General features: G+C 37.6%; 1 protein-coding gene and 1 pseudogene across 4 annotated transcripts in view; both read left to right on the top strand.

The window, feature by feature from the left end:
- LOC111318994 (uncharacterized) overlaps window positions 1-2,675 on the top strand; it is a 12,886-nt pseudogene extending 10,211 nt beyond the window's left edge.
- The window catches only part of LOC148741091 (fibroleukin-like), a 371,193-nt gene that overhangs the window by 85,803 nt on the left and 273,132 nt on the right, over window positions 1-12,258 (top strand). The window lies entirely within an intron of this gene.

The raw sequence follows: 12,258 nt of genomic DNA, 5'->3' as shown, positions 1-12,258 counted from the left end.
CGTTGACCAAGGTAGCATGTTAAAGGTCTATACAAGCGCTGTTAGATCTGTTATAGAGTACGCCGTACCAGTATGGCAATCCATTCCAGGTTATCTGTCTGACAAAATTGAATCTATACAGAAAAGGGCGCTTAAAGGCCCATTTATTTCCATCCGAGATCCTTTGAAGTCGTTTGTTTTTGTTTTGGAATCGCGCTATTGTTAAATGGCGAACTCTGATAGTCATTCACAAACACTATTAAAAAGAAAAATAAAGATTTGGTGAAGAACACAGTAAACAAATTTGCAGCTAAATATTTGAGACTGAGAAATCATAAATCGAGTCTGTGTATAAAACTTGTACAAAGCTTACTTGATGTTGAAGGAAATTGTTCGGCCTCAACACTAAATAGAATATAAAAAAAAATAACCAATATTGGCCAAAACTGATTTACTTTACGCATTTCAATTATAGAATAATCACTTCTACAAATGAGATCGCTTACATACATATCTCAGGATCTCAAGTAAAAATCAGTCAAATAATTATTCTCACCTCGAAAAAATCTCCCCGGAGTCTCTAGTTCCATCGTAGGAACAATGCAATAAAATTTCTGCAAAAGCACTGTCTGTAATGTTACCGAAACCCATGGTTGTTTTCCTTGCCCTCCATGAATCATACACAGACTCTCGAAGTCGAATAACCTTTACCGAGCCGGGCAGACTCGGCCTTCCTCTAGACCGCCTCTTCGGTGGCATCAACTTTTCAAATGACGTTTTTCACCGTCATACATGTAAGAATTAAACACTATTTACCGATATGGATACTACGGTAGTTTGTTGTTCGCACATGATTCAAGATGGAACTTTGAAAGCCCTAATTAGTAAGATGGAAGAAGATATCAAAGCGATTCCGCAACTACGGGGAAAATAGCATATTTTTCAGATATGAAAAATTATCCGGGCGCGCAAGGCATCTCGGTTGGAAATGGGCCTTTAAGATAATTTTCCCATGTGCCGATAGTTACTCAAAAGCCCTCGAGTTAGCACGGGTGGAGACCCTTGCGTATAGAAGAGGTAAGATATGTAAAGAGTATAGGTGCAAAATGAAGGACTTAAACCACCCTCTCCATCCTCCTCTACCAACACGCTTAGACGATACCTGTCCCTATAACCTCAGGCACAAATCAGACCAGTTGTATCTTTACAGAAACGTTACTACCTGCAGAACGAAGTGCACCGAAGACTTTTTAACTTTTAAGTATTTTTAACAAATGTGATGTATGTTCCGTATGGTGTATATAACTTGTACTTAATTTATACAGAAATGTACATAGTCGTTCCTATTAAGTTTTCATTGTATCATAACTCGTTTATTCAGTAAGTTACTGCAAGAGAGTTTAATAAACTATTATTATTATGCAGTATACACGTTTGGATGCTAGTGAGCTAAGCAAGATAGGGCGAAAATTCGTAACCTATCTGCATGACAGGACTGTTACCTACAATAATATCTAATACTACTTAAATATAAATGATCAATATAAAACGATAAAAGTGTCAATTGGCCCAATACTAAGATTTTTTTTTTTTTTTTTTTTTTTAATGTTCATGATTTACTGTTCGGTTCTTAAAATATCCTTAACTTAAAATGTCCATAAAATCCTATGCATAAACACCAAATCATAATGTCATTAAAATTCTTACGCTGTAACCAGTTTAAATGTTCTTGCAATGTTCAGAGTGCTACTTAATACAGCTTCCTGCATTCTCAGCAATATTTCTTTGTATCTTGTACCAAAGAAGCCCTTCATTTTAGTTTCCATGGCTGTAGACCATCCTCCAAGTACATCTATAATGACGTTTACTTGTGAGATCTTGTATCCTGGGTGTTGTTTTGTCAGCTCAAGTCTTATTATTATTATTATTATTATTATTATTATTGAAAACATTATCAGGGTTCTCAACTGACTTGAAATACTCTGAACAGAACATGTTGTAGGAGTGTGGGCCACGTGAACCCGTTGGGATCTTAATTGGCTTTGGAGCTGATTGTACTCCAGAACTTATCTTTTCCTTTTGTCTAGCATTTCCAATCCATTTCTATATAAATGTATCAAATTAAAATAAAGTATTTCAAAATGCCCTAAGCTACAATAGCAACCCTTCCCTTTTTGCTCTATTTTCCTTGCTGGCCCTATAGAGGCCCTGAGCCAGATAAATTCCTAGCTAGATAGATAGATAGATAGATAGATAGATAGCTTTATTAGGAAGTATAATCATTGCAGTCCCCCGGCCGGCTGAAATACGACTTACTTTACAATGGGAATAATTTATCTGTTACTCTAAGATAACTACAATTCACTTTACAAAAAACCTTTAAAAAAAATTTTTTTTCACTGTTTTTTTCTGTCGATTTCTTTCTTTCTCACTTTCAAGGAAACGCCGGTGATTCTTTTGATCACAATAACAAGGCTCGATTTTTAACAAGGGACAAAGACGAGCACAAGGACCAGTGCGCTAAGAAATTCGGAGCTTGGTGGTATCCCAAAGTTCACTGCGGTAATTCCAACCTTAACGGCGATTTCCAAATTAAGGATGATTTAAGATGGTCACAGTGGAGTCACCATACGCCTGAAATGGAATATTCAGTCACCAAAGCTGACATGAAGATCAAGCCGGATTGTACAGAATAATTTTTTTTGTTGAAGGTGTCATGTGTATTTAAATATGTCCGTAAATAAAATTTGACAATTAAAGTTATCTGCAATATGCAAGCTCTTTTGAAGAGTATAGTTTATTAATTGAGTTAGTATATACTAAAACAGTGGATACCATTGAGAACGCACTCTCATAGGCTATTAAAACTCTGAATAGGTGGTTTGCACGTGACGTCATTGCCGCCATGTTGGTGGACGTAAATAATAGATATCTCGTTAGCTTCTTTTGTTCGTCCACCAGTATTTGTTCCTTTTGCCATTGTTACCTGTGTCTCTAGAGACCGGTTGCAAACCACCTCGTAGTAATAGTAGAATCTTTATTTATACGCGATAAGAATGAAAGCTAAAAAGCTTGTGGAGTCGTGTACTTAACAAAATAGTAGCTAGCCAACTTATGATTAAGTTACATTTCAAACTTAATAAGAAACTATAATACAATAAAACATTCAATTTCCTCTCAACTTAAAAATATTTGTAATCAGTTAATCTATTTCTGGCCGTCGAACCTGATAAACTAGTAAAAGTAAAGCTTGTGAAGTGATTGTTTCGCCTGAGTAGCCTCCTGAGATTCTTAAGGGCGAAACTACCTACATTTTTGACATGATGGTTAACATAGTTCCATAGCACCGAGCCTCTGTGTGCTAAAGAGTCCTTTAACAATCTAGTGTTGAATGTAAGTGTGATTACTGCTTCTTGGACTCTTAGTGAATAGCTACATTCCTGCCTTATTAATATGCTATTAATTAGAGACTGAGGCAGTGAGACTTTACTTGCTCTATAAAAAAGGTTAACTATTTGAGATTTGTATTCTAAATTGATCGTATCCCATCCTGAAACGTCGAGAGCTACATTAGATTCCGTATCTTTGGATAAGTTGTAGACAAAGATACGGAATCTATATCTCAAAGTTTGGATAAGTTGTAGACAACTTATCTCAAAGTTTGGATAAGTTGTAGTCAAAGATACGGAATCTGTATCTCAGTTTTGCTATTCATCTCTGATAAACTCGCCCGGGCTTTGAGGCTCAATAAATATCCACCTCTGCCACCGAGACTGAGGTGAATAACTGTAAAGTAGGAAAATATTTGGACCAACGGACGCAGCAAGAACCGTGGGTAATGACCGTCCGTGATGACCGTGATGACCGTAAATCCGAAGACAAGAGAGAATTGAATATTCTGCAAGTGAAAATACTAATCTGCAGGTTGATAAACATTGATGGACGCAAAATGAGTGGTCACTTCTACTTTCTTTCTCTCACTGTAAGTTAGGAATAAACAGATGTTAAATCAGTGCCTTTGAGATAGTGTTGTTACTTATCCTCAATTACCCTTTATAATTACCATAGTCGATCAGGATGGTACTTCAAGTGTCTAAGAAAAACCCTTCAGAATTAATAATTAAGGTATTTTTTATTCCATTTTTTACACCTGTTTTCCTGATGTTTTTATATGGAGGCGTCAGTGGCGTTTAATAACAAAAAATTCGTGCGTCCTGTCTCTTACAACATCCGCGTGGTTGACCTCACACAACGCCTTCTGAACGCCCATACGTTTCTTATCTTGAGTTCCCAATAAGGTCAAAACTAACCAAAACTAACCGAAAAGTAACTAACTCTAAAATTCTGTCATTTGTTCCCACCATTATTGTCGTCTTTTCAAAAAGAAACCAAATAAATATTAATTTTTATTCGATATTCCAGTCGTAAGGACGGTGCCTGGTGATAGGGATATATTTTTCCCGGTCATTGATTGTGCATAATTAATTAAGACCGAGTGGAATCCAATTGAATCTGTGATCATACAAATGATTAATTTTAAAAAAATCGGACGACAACGAAGTGGAAGTCCGATTGTCAATCGCGAGTCTGGTTACAGACCGAAATGGACGACTCGAAGTTCTGTTACCAATTAATCATAATCATTACAATTTCCCAGAAAACCAACTGATGACGTTAAATTTTTGAAAAAAAGGTGAGGACAATAAAATTTCCCCATCAGTCCCATTTGAATTTGCTTTGATATAAAAGAACTTAAAAGTACATTTCAAAATATTTCAACTAACTAGGAAATAAGATCCTCATCAAAGAGGGTCTCAATGGGGTAGCAACCTTTTTTAAGATTAACAGTAAAAATTTTGGCCAATGTATGGCTAACGGCTAAGACGCAATCTCTCTGAAAGAGCTCCTGTGAATTTTGGTTACAAAAATAGATTTGTTTCACACTTTGCCCATGAATCTGTCTGAGTGTAAACTGGAGTAATCGGAACCACCTGTTTTTTTCGAAATATTGCAAAACACTTTCTTTCGAGCCAAAATCCCTTCAGTCGCTCAAAGGCCCATTTGTAACAGCGCCGGTCGTCAAAAATCGCACAAGTTCTTCTTTTGCAACAGTTTTTTTTCATACCGTAAGTTATTTTTTCATTTTGACACCTACCTTACCATTCGCGGCATTACCGTAAATATGAAACTTTCAATTCTAATCTCGGTTCAAAAGTCCACCTTCTTCCTCGCGAAATTTTTACACAGACTAACTAATTAAATGAGTTAGATGACTATGGATATGTAGAAATTTGTTGTAATTTCGGCAAAATTCTAGCACAGCCGGTAGACTTATCTCATTGCTCAAAATGATGTGTAGCAAATGAATACAGGGAGTCCGCTGGAAAACTAAAGATTTTTTAATGTAAATAGAAAGGTCATCTCTTTATTGCTTTTTACTCATTCAGTTCATTGAAGAAGACGTGAAAAAAAAATTTCCAACGAAGGGTTGTGTCAAAGGCAGAGACAATGGAAATTGAAAATTACTTTACGATCAAAGGTGAGGGAACTAGAAAGCCTCACGAGTAAGCTAAGGCCTCTTAAAGACAGACCACCATTACATATAGTTGAATGTGATCGCCTTGGGGTATATCGTATTGACCCTAATACATAGGATAATACATACGTAGGTTAATACATAGGTTAATTGACCACTCCCCATAGGGGTTTTTCAGGGCCAACACCCCCCCCCCCCCCATCCCACCCAAGGGGAGGAAAGCCACCACACAGTAGTCTCGTGCGGGGGAATTTAACGTCTCCTATCTCCAACCCTGCAGGTGACGGGGGCCTACGGTTTATTCGTCCTTATCCGAGAAGACTAGAATATCTGTCCATTTCTTGTTATAGAAAGGTAGCAAATTCTCCTCAGTTATTTTAAGACCATGAGTATTGGTCCGGCCTGGGCTCGAACCCTCGACCTCCCGCACAACACAATCCGGCGCACTAACCAATTGAACTGTATTCTGCGGTGTCAATGCTGTTTACAATTGTGACCCTCAGGCATGAGAAATCGTGCATTACAGTGAAAGCACGGGCTCGATAAAATGGCACGTTAAACAACGTAACGTGCACTGAGCTTCAGAGCAGCGCGCCAAATGGCATGACTAATTAAATTCTTTATTTCTCTACTTGGCACGATAAAAACAAAGGCGCGTCTCATGCCACGTTTTTCGAGTAAAATGGCGCACAGTTTAAGAGAGCACAGAGGCACGCTAGCGATTGAAACAGTACACAGTTTAAGTGAGCAACATAACGCTGAACTGTTTCAAAGAGCACACTCACTGTGTGCGCATATATATGAAACATTTTGCTAAAATATTGTCGCCATGTTGATACACGTTTATATGGACGAGGACGAAAAAATATTAAAATGACAATCGAAAATCAAACTCAGTTACAAGTCAGCGCAGTCTTGCATATCATCTCAAGAAGAATAGGCGTTTAACTTCGAATACGTTGTTCTCTTCATTCACATTTTCATCGCTGCAGAAGTCAAAAGGCCATCATCTTCTTCATCATCCTACGCCAAGCCCAGATTTAAAAGTCTCTTTAGCCGATTCCAAATCTTGTCCTTTGAAGATAATGTCAAGATATTCCCGACTTTGAAAGTCCTCGTTTATGGTTAAATATAGATAGAACCTTTAGAGCCCTGTTGGTTATGACATTGACTTTGTTATGGAGAGCGCCAATATTTTTCTAGAGAGCGCGGCGTTACGTAGTTACTAAAAATAGAGTGAAGAAGTTTCTAGAACGCTGAGTCATGCTGACTAAGCGAGAACTTTTAATAGACCTTTCTAGAACTGTTAGTCAGCGTATTTTAGTTATCACGTAATAGAGTGTAATGTTACTAAAAATAGCAGTAATACACATCTCTAGAACATTCTAGAACTTTTGTGAAAGGTATATAAAGAGTCGCGATCAGTGAAAAGTTAGGCATTTTTAGTGAGTTAGAGTTGCTGTTGTGAAGAGCCCAGAAGAGCGAGAGCCGGATAGAGTTGTTGGAATTATTTACTGGAATTGTAAGTCGTGTGGAAGGCTACATTTGAGAAAGTATTGTGGATGTCGACAAGTTTTAAGAGTTTTTCAAGAGAACTGTGAGTTGTGCGGTAGTACACTGAGATTGAAGTTGTGATATTTATAGAGGGCTCTAAGTTACAATGATAGTTATTCTATTGGTATTAATATCGCTCCGCAGCTAAGTGGAGAGGATATTTATTGTACTAGTTCTTGATATTGCTCCGTAGTTATTACGCAGTCAATAAAGTAGTTGAGATAGTACGAGTGTATCTTTCTGGCGGTTTGGAAAATACCGTAACAACTCCTTCACATAATGACCAGAATCAAGCGAGGTGTAAAATTGATGGCAGATTATTTCGTAAAAGCTCAGTGAGAGCCAAATTAATGTGCCATACTTTAATAACTTATAGCTTAGCATGAAAGGTTAACAAGTATTTGATTCAAACTTGAATTATCATGAGCATAAAATGTTCGGCCAGCTCTAAATTCTAAATATTCAAGTCCTACGGACACGTTTTTAATCGAACTACCAACACAGCTTATTCTCCTATTTTAGAGTGAAACAGGGTGAACTCGCAAAAATGACTGGTGGTGAACTGGCAATGGGGCGAATTCACGTATTACCCCGTGAAGCACCCCGCTTCTCAGTATCAATCGTGTGATCATTGCGGAAGACGAGTTTTTCCACCCACGCACGAGCACATATGATCATGGCGTGTGTAGCCCTTGTGCGCTGTGGCAATAGCAGGCACCGCATCCTTAATCAAGAGAATATTATGTTACTCAATAAAACAAAATAATTTGGATATATCAACAAAGTTGAAATGGTAAATTAGCCACCGTAATGATTACAAAAGCTGACGTTTCGAGCGTTAGCCCTTCGTCGGAGCGAATAGAGGAATTGTGGGTTGTGTGTGCTTTTAAAGGCAGAAAATGGAGCTACGTTATTGGTGGGAGCATGGCAACGAGAAAAACATGAAAAATTAGTAGAATGAAAAGCGTTCGTTGATCCCTGTGGGAGTTAGACTGCCGGTTTCAAAGATGAGCTTTTGTTCAAGATTTTTACGGCTTTCCGTGCCACCTAAGTGCAAGGAAAGACCGCAGATTGCCATGTGTTGCTTAGAATGATTAGGTAAATTAAAATGTCTAGCGACTGGTTTCGATGTGTCCTTGTCATTCCTTTCCACGTCTTGAAGGTGTTCTCGGAATCGGTCACCTAGTCTTCTGCCTGTTTCGCAGATGTATATCCTTTTGCAATAAGTGCAAGTTATGCAATAGATTACATTGGTGGAGATGCACGGGAAGTGATCGGTGTTCTTAATGGATCGTTTAGGTCCCGATATCTTATCAGTGTTGTGAATGAAAGGACACGTTTTGCAAAACAAAAGCTCATCTTTCAAACCGGCAGTCTAAATCCCACAGGGATCAACGAACACTTTTCATTCCACTAAATTATTCATGTTTTTCTCGTTGCCATGCTCCCACCAATAACGTAGCTCCATTTTCTGCCTTTAAAAGCACACAACCCACAATTCCTCTATTCGCTCCGACGAAGGGCTAACGCTCGAAACGTCAGCTTTTGTAATCATTACGGTGGCTAATTTACCATTTCAACTTTGTTGATATATCCAAATTATTTCGTTACTCCCACCGACGCAGCCCCAAACAGTTTCTTTCGAAACTATCAGCCTTTATTCAATAAAACAAAGACAAAACCATTCGATAAACGGCCTGATTTCTTGGAATTCAAAGACTATCAAGGCAGAAATCAAATCCCGTACGAAACCCTATTCTCAAAAACCATTAAACGTAATTATAACCATACCTTACCCAATGTATAAAAGGTAATCTATAATGGTAAATGTAGTTGAGTAAAATTTTGAAATCACGTGCATGATTTCACACTAAGAGTGCGCAACACAAAGTTAAATTACCGCATTTTGAAACCGCTAAATTTAATCGCTCAAATACAGGATTTTTTCAATAAATAGTATCATATTTATTCAGTACTGAGCTGGTTTTTAAAAAGTAGTAGCCTGCGAGCAAACACTTATTATTAGTGCTACCATCGACATGACCGTTTCTACTCCCGCGAGAGGAATTGAGGACGTAAGCAACATGAGCCCGCGATAGGGCTGTAAGGAATCTAGCAAAGAGGGCCTGCGAGTAGGGCCTGTTATTGTTTCTCGATTTGAGCCCATAAAAAGGTAACGGTATGTTGGCGACTTGATCGTTACTCGTTCAAGGTCACAAGCTCATACCTAAATTGAGATTAGTGCTTGCACATAATTATTTTGAAGCAAAACCATTAGCGTTGTCACTGTTATCGTTGTTCTTATTATATTTGTTTGTGAACACTTCAGTTTAGGTCAAAGACAATAATAAGTAGTTCTACTGTTCCTTTGACCTACAGCTAATATGAAGGGTAAAGAAGTGATCTCTGTCCACTGAGGAAGCAATCATACCCGTCTACCCTTACTGCATGTCGCCGGAGAACTTTGTAGTGAAGGGAAACCACAGGTGATTTTGCGTTAGTATGTTAATGACTTGTCAAACAAATGTCGATGCTTTATCAAGGTACTAAAATATGTAGACTATTACCGAAAGGCATACTGTATTTCGTGTGGATGATATTTATATATTGGATATATTTTCTCTTCTTTTTTTTTTCATTATTTGTAGAGCACGGGGCTCGTAACGCGAGCAACGCCGAAAGAAATAACCGTGGTAATTAGGGAAATGTTCACACGTGGACGGACGGACTACATTGTGGGCACCAAAATAAAACAAGACTGAAATTGTAAACTGGTACTTTTACACGTCCGATCTTCATAGAGATAAACATTTTAGAGGTCAATTGAAATGCAAATGATCCAAAGAACACTTCAGTCCCTGAAAATTACTTTACGATCTCGATATGCAGATGGCCTGGTAAGATTTCAAAAACCTTGAGTTTACTGCACATGGATTCCCAAAGTGATGCGACTTACGGCTTAAAAATGTAAGTAGGTCTTTCGCTTTTAGCTGACAGTAGATTTACCCCACCGTTAAATAGAGCCTTTCAGTCTTTTGTCGAAAAATTTTCCTTGCTTTTTTCGTTTCTTGTTTTTCAACGATAGTTTCCGGGTTGCTAACGATTTTTTAGTAAATTTGCATATTGACTTTGCAATTCGATCCGCAAGCGTTTTTGCCACGTGCAAAAATTATGTATTTCTTTGTATTCTTTTAATTTCAATTTTGGATTCTAACAAACCTGCTTCGATACACATCGTTCAATTCAGTCATATTTTTTTTTTTCTGATGAAATTAATTATTCACTTTTCCCTGGTGAAAAAAAAGCGATCCCCCGCTTTGCTAAACCCACATAAATACTAAATTTTGCAGAATTATCAGTTCTTGATGAAACTTTAAAGTTGTTCCTTTTAAGTTTGCCGTAAAACTGACAAATCAAACAGGAAAGGGGTACGTTTTACTTCCTTGAATCGAGGGTTCTTTCTTGCAAGCATGAATTTCTTGCCTGCTCAACCTTAGGAGCAGCTGGCGTTCTTTAGTCAGTTTCAATTTTGGCCCCGACATGTTCCACTTCCTTTCTTCTGATCAATAGTCCTTTTTACAGTTGTGGGCTTGGTGGCCAAGCCTTTAAACAGGAGTGAGGCTTAGGGTGACCTTGTTATGATAGAGATGTTGCTGCTTTTCAAATGCAAATTACTCATGCTAACTAGATACAGGTCTGTATCACAACAGGGTCACCCTTAGCCTCACTCCTGTTTAAAAGCTTTTCAAATACAAATTACTCATGCTAACTAGATACAGGTCTCTATCACAACAGGGTCACCCTTACCCTCACTCCTGTTTAAAGGCTTGGCCACCAAGCCCACAACTGTAAAAAGGACTATTTTGAGGTTCTCGCCCCTCTTTTTTTTTTTTTAACTAAGCTGGTGTTTTTTCCTTTCGATAATCTTTCTTTTCAATTGAAAGTTGGATTAAGAGTTGCCTTAAACTTTCTTTAGATTCCATCAACACTTTGTCGATGACAGCGATTATCCAAAGTCCTAACCAATTAACTAAACCCTTGGAAAAAAAAGAAACATTTGAAATCAATCAGTCTGTTTATTTGGACAAGATGAGTTTTAAGTTCAAATCAGAGTATCATTATCATCATCATCACAACGGTAAGGATGACTAAAAGAGTTTGGTTAAATCTATGAAGAAGATGAACTCATATACATCGTAGCATTGTAAATCCTTTAAAGACTTCTGCTAACTATAGCGGATGAACTTAACTTCTTGTTTTCCTCTATATTTAACCTATGAAGAGGCAAAGATAAAAGAAAATTCGCTTTAGATTAAAGAGCGGTGGGAAAAACTGACTTACCAGGCTACGTAAAACTCGCCTTTCAAAACTGCTAAATTCAAGTTTTGGATGTTTTATGAAAATGTGCAAAACTTCGGTCATTTCTTTTCATTTTAGTGATGAAAAATTGTATTCATTTCTTATGCTTGCATTCATGATTAAAAACAAAACAGTTAGGTATCTTAGAAGAAAAGGGTTTATTTCTTACAATAGTTGCAGTAAAGGGGAACGTGAAAGGCGTGGGCTGTTTTCATTCCTTCCTTTAGGCCTTCCGCAGGACGTTTCTGAGAAAAAGATCCTTGAACTCCTAAGTTAGAAGCTATTTGAAATTTAAAACTTGAGCTCGCCTTACGAAACTAGGTGCTTAGCTATGAACTAAAAAATGTTCTTCCATAATCGGAGTGTATAAATTCAGTTGGCTGCAACAGTTCTGACATCATAACTCAGCAGGCTCACTTTTTATAGAAGTTAAAGTTTAAGAGGAATTCAACATTCGCACAATGTCTCGTATTCTCCCTTGTTCTCTCCGAATCTTTTTGGTCATCGCGTGTGTATCCAGGAGTCAGACTTTGGCTCGTCCCGTCCCATCGTTTAAATCTTAGTGCCAGGTTATTCCTTTTCCATGCTCAGAATTTCTTTTTTTCTTCGAACTCCAATAACTGAAGGTTAATGGGTACGGAGTAAATTTTCGTCTTGTAATCAGCTGACTAGATTTTTGTGCAACCATAGTAATAAGGATTTTATTGAGTATGAACTTCGCTTGTCTTTTTTTGTTGTTGTTGTTGTTGTTTTTTTTTTTTCCTTCTTTTGTATTTCGTCTTCTGTTAACTATTGTCATCATTATTTTTCGAATTAATGCGTTTTTGTTT

This window comes from Stylophora pistillata, chromosome 1 (assembly GCF_964205215.1).
Source record: "Stylophora pistillata chromosome 1, jaStyPist1.2, whole genome shotgun sequence".
Classification (NCBI taxonomy): Eukaryota; Metazoa; Cnidaria; class Anthozoa; order Scleractinia; family Pocilloporidae; genus Stylophora; species Stylophora pistillata.
This window is presented reverse-complemented; position numbering and strand designations above follow the sequence as displayed.